Source organism: Dama dama, chromosome 27, assembly GCF_033118175.1.
Source record: "Dama dama isolate Ldn47 chromosome 27, ASM3311817v1, whole genome shotgun sequence".
Classification (NCBI taxonomy): domain Eukaryota; kingdom Metazoa; phylum Chordata; class Mammalia; order Artiodactyla; family Cervidae; genus Dama; species Dama dama.
Window position 1 is genome coordinate 13,997,890 of NC_083707.1, and position 11,414 is coordinate 14,009,303.

Here is an 11,414-nt window from a genome sequence, read left to right on the forward strand (position 1 = left end):
CCTAAGGATGGGACCTGCCTTCACTGGCAGCCAAGAGTCTTACTTAACTCAGGTTCTTTGGGGTCAGAGAGCCTGAGAGCCCAATAATGTCTTTGTTCTTGACCGTTTGGCCATTTTATCTCCAAACCTCAGCCGGCTATGTGTGTGTAAGTCACTAAGTCATGTTTGACTCTTTGTGACCCCCATGGACTGTAGCCCGCCAGGCTCCTCTGTCCATGGGATTCTCCAGGCAAGAATACTGGAGTGGGTTGCCATTCCCTTCTCCAGGGGATCCTCCCAACCCAGGGATCTAACTTGGATCTTCTATACTGCAGGCACCTTCTTTACTATCTGAGTCACCAGATATCAGATAGTAAACTAAGAACAGATACTGCACCTGATCTTAGCCAAAAGGCCGAGAAACAATGTCACCTGTAAGATCAAGTAAATAAGTCCTCATTAAATTATTACTAGGACTGAAAATGTGATTTGAGTAAAGTGACTAGCCTGGTGCTGTCCCCTAGCAGGTGTTTAGCAAGTGTTCCCCTTTTCCTTCATCAGAATCACTACAGCTTCTTAACTTGGCTCCTTACCACCTGGGTCTCCTCTCCTCCCTTCCATCCTTCACATCCCAGCCAGACAAGTCCTCTTAAATCAGCTATGAGTGTACCATGGCTCTTCTCTCCAGTTCAAAGGAAATCAAAACTCCTCAATCTGGGTTGTAAGATTCCATAATTTTCTTTTCTAGTCTTCACAACCAAACCAATTACTGAATATTATATCAAAAAAAAATGAAAGAAAGTGTTAATTACTCAGTCAAGTCTGACTCTTGTGACCCCATGGACTGTAGCTTTCCAGGCTCCTCTGTCCATGGAATTCTCCAGGCAAGAATACTGGAGTGGGTGGCAATTCCCTTCTCCAGGGGATCTTTCCAACCCAGGGATTGTACCCACATCTGCTGCATTGCAGGCAGATTCTTTACTGTCTGAAAGGGAGAAGACTTTAAGCAAATAAACTATAATAAATGGCATAAAGAATTATGTATGTTTCTTTATGCCATTGCTTATATTTTATTTGCTTAAAGTCCTCTCCCCTTCCATTTTTTCCCTATAAAAAGTTGTCCTGTCATTCAAAGACAAGCCCAAAGATCAGCAAACATATGAAGACTGTCTGCTAATCTCCTGGTAAGTGATGGAGCCATCTCTCCTCTGTTCTGTCATAGTCCTTATGTGTTTTCCCCTCTTGTATATGTGTGAATATGTCTTCATTTTCCTACTAACATGAGAACACCTTGAGATTAAACTTTAGGCAATATAATCCCGGGATCAGCATCAGAGGCTTTGGCGTCAGACATCTAAGGTTTAAATCCTGGTTTTACTAGTTCTTAGCTGAATGACCTTAGGGAAAATTTGATTACTCTAAGTCTCACTTTGCTTAAAATGGGGTCATAATTTTAAAGGAATACATTATGAGGAACACGTTAGACAGAGAGTGTTAGCAGAATATCCGAATGCAAAATGTTCCTTTTTGAAAGAGTACTCTAATTTTTAAGAGGATGTTTTAATGAATAATTAGGTCCCATTTATCTCACCAGAGCATGACTACTGCTGGGAAGATTTGCATGAATGGTCAGTTCCAGACAGATCCAGGTGATTGATCCAGGCACTGTATGAAGATAACATTCATTCATTCATTTTCTCACTCCTGCATTCTTTCAATATCCACCTCTTTATAGAAACTAGGAGTCAGCCAGGCTTTATGTTAGAAGTTTGTCTAAACCTCTCGTAAACAATGTTTTTAAAATGTTCTGACATTCGTGAGGATTGCAGCTCAGAGACTTGTTCTTTTGCAATGGGTTTCATCTCTGGGTCTACAGGATGTGATAAATGTGATCACAGTTACCATTTATCAACAGGTATAAGTTGATTGCTTTTGTTCACTATTTCTGTTAATTTTCTAACAGATCTGCAGTCGATATAAATACCTTTAATTTATGAATGAGGAAACTAGAGATTAGAGTTTAAGTAGCATGCCCAATGTCACTGAGTTAGCCATTAAGCTAAAATTTCATGACAGTTCTGTTGACTCCAGTGACCACTTCCTTCCTTTCTGCTGTGTGGCCTTCGATTTTGTGCCACAATTTCACAAAATCAAAGAGTCCAGGAATCTAAAGGTACCACTTCCTCATGCTATATATAGAGAAAAACAGGTCCTGTGAAGCCAACAGAGTTGCCCAAGGTCCCCAGCTAGCCAACCAAATTCCAGCATGATGCGGCCTCTCCATGTGGAAGAATGGCATTGACATTTTTATTTCTGTTAGATAATTTTGGTCTCTGTGTCAGCTTATACATTCTCTAATTAATAAGCCCCATCTGCTGACCTCACCGTCTGTATTTACACACAAACCAACGTCAGCAGTCACCATGGGCCCAGCAAGCGGCAAGTGACCTTCCGCTCAGGTGACATGCACAAGCCTTGTGATCTCACTTCTGCCTGAGGACGTCACACCTGCAAGGCCGTCTGCATCTGACAAAGCTGTAAACGGCTTGAACTTTGCCAAGTGGAGCTCAACTTTCTCTTTCAACCTTTCCCTAAGAGGCTGTCCCACTGCACTGGGAAGAGTTATTTCATTTGAAGGCTTAAGACTCCGACGGCCTCAACAGTAGTTAGATTTTAACATGTTTAAATATGAGCGATAGGGGCTAAGTGCTCCAGCAGTAGCTCGCCCTTTGATGTTTTAAAAGGACACCAGAGGCTGCTCTGGTCGTGTGCCCCAGCTGCTCATGCAACGCTCGACCAGCTCATCAGAGCATCTTGCCACTTAACTGGGTAATGACAGGGAGCCACTTTACCAGTAGTGATTGTTTTATGGCTGCTTTCTTCCCTTCAGCTCTAACCTGAGGATCACAACTCAGAAACTGGTGCTCCCACAAGGCAGACCGCTTCCCTGGGTCTAGAGGGAGTGAATAGACAGAAAATTTCTTATACCTTCAAAATTACTGGCAAATTTCTTATGTATCATATGGGGTGGGAGGTAGGGATTCCTGGCCAAGCGGTTGACCCAGTCTCCCCAGTTGGGATGCTTGTGAACAGACATCTCAACTGAAGATACAGAGCTCTTCAAAAGCTCACCCACGTATTTATTATTTCCAAAAGAAAACTTAGTCACTCAATTGCACTAAGCTGTACTGGGTGTGTTTATTTTACTTGCTAGATTCTTGCAGTGATCTTAAAGGGAAAAGGAAATAGCCTTTTTTTTAGAGGTGCACAGCTGCTCAAATCGCTGAAGTTAGTTTCCTTGGTTCTACACATAAGGGTTTAAAACGATCATTAGATGCAAAGTACTGTATTATAACTGGGTGAGAATTGATCATCTGACTAGTAATTGATGAAAAGTGGAAGAGGCAAGTGGTGGTCATAAAACCTATTGCAAGAGGTTTTGTTGTTTTATTTAAAATATGATCAGAAGAAATACATTATTTTACTTGCTCCCATGCACTGTAGAGCGATACTACACGTCGAAGCACAGATTTCACTTAGCAAGCAAACATTGTGTGATATCCTGCCACCAAGAGTTCTGCAAGCAGACTGCCTGTGTTTGCTTCTTGACTCGGCCACTGTGACCCTAAGCATGTGGCTTTTCCTGGGGGATTGTTTCTTTATCAGTTATGTGATAAAATAAGAGCATCTTCGGGACTTCCGTCCTGGTGGTCCAGTGGTTAAGAATCCTCTTTACAATTCAGAGGACGTAGGTTCGATCCCTCGTCAGGGACCTAAGATCCTACATGCCTTGGGGCAACTAAGTGTGTATGCCACAACTAGAGACCTTCAAAGAAAGGTCCCACAGGACAGACAGAAGCCCTGGCATGCAGCACCTGAGGCCTGACACAGCCAGGTAAATAATTTTTTTTTTTTTAAAGCACACTAAACCACATGCGGAGAAGGCAATGGCACCCCACTCCAGTACTCTTGCCTGGAAAATCCCATGGACAGAGGAGTCTGGTGGGCTGCAGTCCATGGGGTCACTAAGAGTCGGACATGACTGAGTGACTTCCCTTTCACTTTTCACTTTCATGCATTGGAGAAGGAAATGGCAGCCCACTCCAGTGTTCTTGCCTGGAGAATCCCAGGGATGGGGGAGCCTGGTGGGCTGCAATCTATGGGGTTGCAAAGTTGGACACGACTGAAGTGACTTAGCAGCAGCAGCAGCAGCAAACCACATGGGCTGTAGTGAGGATTTCCCACTCCAGCAAGAATACTGGACTGGGTTGCCATTTCCTTCTCCAGGGTGCTTTCCGACCCAGGGCTCAAACCCGGGTCTCCTGCATTGCAGCTGGTCTCCTTCCTTGCAGACAGATTCTTTCCACTAGCTGAGCCACCAGACAAGCCCACTATGACCTCATCTGAAATAATCACAGCTGTGACAACGCTATTTCCAGAGAAGGTCACATTCTGAGGTCTGAGCATGAGGACATCAACGTATCTTTTTTGGGGGTACCCAATGTAACCGAGGTCTTCCCAGGTTGGCAGTGGTAAAGAATCCACCTGCAATGCAGGAGACATGGGTTTGATCACTGGGTCAGGAAGATCCCCTAGAGAAGGAAATGGCTCCTCACTCCAGTTTTCTTGCCTAGAGAATTCCATGGACAAAAGAACCTGGCAGGCTACAGTCCATGGAGTCAGAAAAGTTGGACATGACTCTTAGTGACTAAACCAACGTAACCCATGATAGCAACAGTTTATCGATTTTTATGGGCTTCCCTTGTGGTTCAGCTGGTAAAGAATCCGCCTGCAATGCAGGAGACCTAGGTTCAATCCTGGGTTGGTAAGATCTCCTGGAGAAGGGAACGGCTGCCCATTCCAGTATTCTGGCCTGGAGAATTCCATGAACTGTATAGTCCATGGGGTCACAAATAGTAGGACCCAACAGGGTGACTTTCACTTTCATTGATACATATATGTATACCCTATAATTAAGATAATTAACATTATAAGCAGTCAAAGATTACTGGATCCAGGTACTCTTGACATGCCTTGGACCTTTTATTTAGGGGAGTGGAGATGCAGAAAGAGAAACTATGCAGACTTTGGCCTCAAGAAGTTCATATTGTAGTACATATCAGTTGTCTTAATCTGTTTATCTCACAGAGATGGAAGAAACCTATTATAAAAGAAATTATCTCTTTGCATTCATTGTCAGGCATTATAAATACTAAAATTTGTGGTTCTGAACTCCCACAAAAGTTTTCTAAGCTCCTTTCTTTTTGGTTCCAGCCCTACAATGCTGGTTTTGATCCTGGTCAAATCCTTCCCACATGTGGGTCTGGGTGTTTATCTCTGGGGTCCTTTTCAATTGCAATGTTCTATGATTCTGTTATAACTTATTGTGTGCATGATCATATTTCCAGTTTTTCTAAGTCATGTTTAATGCCTTTGCCTGCTCTCGTTTTGCTTACTCTTCCTGTTCAAAACTTCCTTTAACTGCATTGAAACAGTTGTGTTCTGACTATATTTTCAATCTCGGTAAAATTATGCTTATACTAGTGTTTGTTTCCTGATGACTCCTATGAGAAACTTCTGAAATAATTTGAAAATAATTGATTTTCTCCTTTACTACATAAAACCTAGTTGGGCAATTGCAAGGCTGTCTTCAGCAAGAAAAAAAGTACAAAACTAGAAACCTTGTTTGATTTTTCCTGCTTTCTTATAGTGTAGAGTTGGTATATCTAAAGAATTATGATTCCTACTTATGTGAATAAAACAATGCCTTTTCTTTGAGATACATCCCTAATTTTTATCTCTTAGCTCATAGGATGCAATATTTCCATTTGAAATTTCTTAAGATGAAAATGTAAATTGAGGCACCCAGCAAGATTGTTCTAAAGGCAAAATTCAAAATGATATGACTAAATTATTGCAGAAGCAGACAGTTTCTATAATTCTCTGTGTGGCAATTTAAATTTTGTGTTATTTGGTTTTTATCCAGGCACTTGCTTCTACTTTGTTTCCTCCACCCTCTCTTCCTTCTTTTTAAAAACATGCTATTAATAGGAAGGAATCAAGTGCTCAGAATGTCATTCTTTTCCTAAAAGCCTATCAAGGCTTCTCTTGTATTATTCAGGTGGCTCTGGAAATTCACCTTCTCCACCAAAGTGTCCTTAATTGATTAAATTCAATGAATATTATTGATTACTTGCTATTTTCCAGGCAGCATGCTGGTATCCTGAAGACACAAAGAAATATAATGTGTGTCATCGTCTGTTCAGACTGCGAAAAAGAAAAGAAATAACATGAAAGCTTTGCTGATCTACTCCGCCTGCTTCAGTGTTCTGCTCCCAGAGCTGCTCATCACTGTCCAAGTCTCTTAACTCTTATTTAGCATCCTTTAAGTGGCTGGTCCCTGAGACACCAACAAGCGAATAACACCCTCACAGTTGTTAAGGGTAAAATACTCTCATACATAAAAGAAGAATAACAAAATGAACCACTTTTTGAGTTCCAGGAAGACAGCACACACAGATAAATATGGTAGGATTTCAGAAATAGGAGATACCAGTAAGAACCAGGGCAATAAAACAGCAGAGCGTTCAAGGTCAAATTCCTTCTAGTCGAAGTGTGGCAGAATTTAGGAATTTGATAAGTCTCCAGGCAGGAGTATTTAGCATGGGAAAACAGTAGCAAAGGTACAGTTTGTGTGGGGGAGTTGGGGGGAGAGGTTACCATGGGGAATAAAGGAGACTCCCCTGTGGCTCAGGCTGGAAGCTCATGTACAAGATTCAAGATTGACAGAATAGGAGGTTTGCACCCCTTATGAGAGAAAACATTTCTTTTTCTATCCTGTTCTTTTAATTGATTTTTATTGACATATAATTGATTTACAATGCTGTATTAGTTTCAGGTACAGAGCAAAGTGGTTCAGTTATACACGCATATATATCTTTTTTTTTCAGATTTTTTCCCTTATAAGTTATTACAAAATATTGAGTATAGTTCCCTGTGCTATACAGTAGGTCCTTGTTGGTTATCTATTTTGTATGTAGTAAGCGTATATATGTTAATCCCAAATTCCTAATTTATCCCTCCTCCATTTTCCCTTTGATAACCATAAGTTTGCTTTCTGTGTCTGTGGATCTGTTTCTGTCTTGTTGTAAATAAATTCGTCTATATCATTTTTTTAAAGATTTCACATGTAAGTGATATCATATGATATTTGTCTTTGTCTGGCTTACTTTGCTTAGTATGATCATCTCTAAACCTACCCATGTTGCTGCAAATGGCATTGTTCAATTCTTTCTCTGGCTGAGTAATACTCCAGTTGTATCTATGTACTATCTTTTTCATCCCTTCCTCTGTCAATGGACATTTAGGTTGCTCCCACATCTTGGCTATTGTAAATAGTGCTGCAGTGAACACTAGCGTGTGTGTATATTTTCAAATTATGATTTCCTCCAGATGTATGCCCAAGAGTGGAATTGCAGGATCATATGGTAGCTTTACTTTTAGTTTTTTAAGGAAACTCCATACTGTTCTCCACAGTGACTGCACAGTGACATTCTTGCCAACCATGCAGGAAGTTTCCTTTTTCTCCACACCCTCTCCAGCATTTCTTATCTGTAGACTTTTTGATGATGGCCATTCTGACTAGTGTGAGATGATACTTCACTGTAGTTTTGATTTGCAATTTTCTAATAATTACTGATGTTGGGCATCTTTTCATATGCTTCCTGGCCACCTATAAAGCTCTGGAGAAACATCTGTTTAGATGATCTGCCCATTTTTGTTGTTGTTGTTGTTTGTTTGGGTTGTTCTTTTACTACTGAGCTGTATGAGCTGTTTGTATATTTTAGAGATTAATCCCTTGTCGATCATATCTTTTGCAAATATTTTCTCTTGTTCATGCCAGAAACAATTGATAAACTATTGAACAGAAGAATTAAAAGATGATCTGGTAATCACAGAATGTTTATCATATTTTTATACCAGGGAGAGTAAATTTAACTGCATTTATCTATTAAATATTCATTGAACACATTATATATGCATTACATAGTCAGTGTAAATACTGCACTTCCTTAAAACTTCAGTGGAAGTAAATGGACTTTGGGGACTGATGGAGCTTGGTTTGAATCCTGGCTCTTCCCCTTCCTGCTGCTGCTGCTGCTGCTAAGTCGCTTCAGTCATCTCCGACTCTGTGCAACCCCATAGATGGCAGCCCACCAGGCTCCACTGTCCCTGGGATTCTCCAGGCAAGAATACTGGAGTGGGTTGCCATTTTCTTTTCCACTTCACCTTCCTAGTTAGGTGGTATTCATTAAATTATATAATCTTTCTAATTTCATTTTCTTCTTCTGTTAAATGGGGATATTAGTATAACTTTACAGAGTTGTTGACCGATTAAATTAAACACCACCATCAAAACACCTAATATTGCATTAGGCACAGTTAGTTTTCAATAAGCTATTACCATTTATGTAACATGCTCAAAGCAGGTATATTTTTGTACCTGCTCACAAAGGGTCTGGATGTTATGCTTCTTCTCCCAAGTGATGGAACCCATGATTGTTATAAAAACTTCCTTCGAGGGAAAAATATTTTGAATATTTGCAAAAGAGTTGAAATTATCCACAATCTCATCTTTAGACTATAAAAACTATCAATATTGGATTTTTTGTGTAGATTTGTTTCCTAAATGTTTTTAAATAAGATTTTTTTTAATGCTATAATGAAAGTTGATGGATTGATTTAACATCCAGATATTCAGTGTGAATTCCTGAAGAGTGTATGAGGGGACATTTGCATCAGCAAAGTAAGGAGCAGCTAGAGGCTGGGTAAATTGAGAAGTCTGAGAAAAGAAAACAAAGCAGGATCCACAGTCTGAAATGGAACCAGTTAAAACACTGAGGAAAAGAGAGTCTTGGTGAGAAGGAAAACAAGTAACAATTGGGGTTATAAGGGAAGCTGCATCATTAACAGCGATGTAGTTTTTTGTTGTTTGTTTTAATCAGAAACCTAGCTGTGTCTCACCGAGACTCAAATAGAAGAGGACTTGATTTGGGGGCCTGCAGAGGAGAAAACATGTAGAGCAGAAGGAAGAATAATAACCCATAGGGCAGGGTCCGTGAAAAAAGTAAGAAGAACAGAGTGACTGGAAGCAGTGCATAGTTTTAAGTCATGCCGCATGATGTTGATTTATGCGTTCACAGCATCTCAGCTACACTGCACATGGCTAATATCCTTGACATCCCTCATGCGATCCTGATGCCTAGTTGCACATTTGCATTGATGTAAATGAACAGGGTGGAAGAAAGTGAATGTCAGAGAATCTTCATCTTCCTCTCTGTATACTTGCCCCATGCATCATTTCTAGTTGGCTGGCCCTAGGTTGTATCCTTTATAATTAACCCACAATCCCTAGTGAAGTGCTTCCTTGAATTCAGGGACCCGCTTTAGCAAATTATGAAACCCAAGGCGGGAGTTGTGGGAACCGCCAACTTATAGCTGGTCAGTGAGAATTAGGGAAGCCCTGAATTTGCCATTGAGATCTCAAGTGGGGACAGTCTTGTGGGACTCAACTTTTAAATTTTGTAGAGTCTGTGCTTACTCCAGGTAGTTAGTGTTAAGAATTGCTTGGTATGAAACATCATATATTAATGCATGTATATGGAATCTAGGAAAAAAGGTACAGATGAACCTATTTGCAGTGTAGAATAGAGACACCGATGTAGAGAATGGACAAGTGGACACAGTGGTGGAAGGGGAGGATGGGACAAACTGGGAGAGGAGCGTTGACATATATCCATCACCGTGTGTGAAGTAGATAACTGGTGGGAACCTGCTGTGGAACACAAGGAGCTCAGCCCGCTGCTCTGTGATGACCTAGAGGGGTGGACTCAGGAGGTGTGGGGACACTCAGGAGGAAGGGGACATAAGTACACATGTAGCTGGTTCCCTTTTTTGTCCAGTTGAAATGAACACAACATTATAAAACAAATATACACCAATAGAAAAAGAATTTCTTGGTAAGAAAAGCCCACATATTTGGTGTCAGAAGTGTTGTGGGTTGCACAGGAAACAGAGCTGTCTTTTTAGTGAGCTTGGCAGGTCAGAACGAAAGTGAGTTGGCTGGAGTGCGATCAAGGGAGGTGGTTGGAGGTGAAATCTAGGAGGAAATTAGAACCAGGACACTGAGATTATGGGAGAGAATTTGGACTCTGCATGGACTGCAGTGACGGGGCAAAGAAACATCAAAGCAGAGAAGGTTCATGCTCTAGGCTATGATTTCAGCTGCCATATGCAAAATGGACTCATAGAGGCAAAAATGAAGGCGGGAGACCAAGGTGAGCGTTTACAGTGGTGCAAGTGAGAGGCTGCAGTGCTTACCCTCATGCAAGTTTAGCCGTGCCAGGCTTGTTCGATGGCCCGGTGGAGGCGTCTGTGACTGCTTGGCTCTACAAGTTCAAGCTTGAGCCAAAAGGAGATGATGGGGATGAACTTGGAGAGTCAGAGTATAGAGCTTGACTTTAAAGCCCTGAGACTGTTTGAGCCTCAGAAAAGTATGCAGGGAGAAGAGAAGATGTGTAGGATGGAGTACAGGGCTTCTCCATCATGGCCTGGTAGATTAAAAAGAGCCAAAAATGTGATCAAGACGGAGCAGCCAGTGAGGGAAAAGGACTCACAAGGAGGGTGTAGTTTCACCATCCAAAGAGAAAAGCATATTTCAAATAAGAGATGGTAGGAAAGAAAATGTTGCTGAAAAATTGAATATGATTTCTGACCGTGTTAAGAGCAGTTTCAGTGATTGGGGTTAACATACACATACTACTATACATAAAATAGATAACTAATAAGGACCTACTGTCCAGCAGAGGGAATTCTACTTAATACTCTGTAATAACCTATGTGGTAAAGAGTCTGAAAAAGAGTGGCTATGTGTGTACGTACAGCTGACTCAATTTGCTGTACATCTGAAACTAACACAACACTGAAAACCAACCATGTTCCAATAAATATTGTAAAAAACTAGTGTGGAGTTGTCAGCTCCTGAGGGCATGGATTCGAGAGGAGAAAGGGAGAGAAGACAGTGAGGAGGAAGCCAAGAATAGTTTGTTCTTCCTTCTGTAGAGGACGGAATGGGAAGGGCTGAACCCAGAGGCCTCATTTTAGAAATATATTTGGGAAAACTCGAGAGGTTAATAATCAGTGAGACTTGGAAAATCTATCCTGGAGTCACTGACCTCAGAGCCAGGAAATTGCTCTGCTGATTGTCTCTCTTCCTGGATTCTCTAGTCTCAGCCCTATTTCAGACATCTCTCAGCCTACTTGTCCCTATTCATGAAGCAAAGTCACTGAGGAATAGCTTAACATTTTAGGATGTTTTATCTTTATTTTTCCTTATCTGATTGTAGGATTTATATAATCGTGGCCTTTGTTTGTTC

The 11,414-nt window shown here is 41.1% G+C and overlaps 1 pseudogene; it reads right to left on the reverse strand.

The window, feature by feature from the left end:
• Positions 1-231: 231 nt before the first annotated feature.
• On the reverse strand, positions 232-406 carry LOC133047886 (U2 spliceosomal RNA; annotated as a pseudogene).
• Between the last annotated feature and the right edge of the window lie 11,008 nt (positions 407-11,414).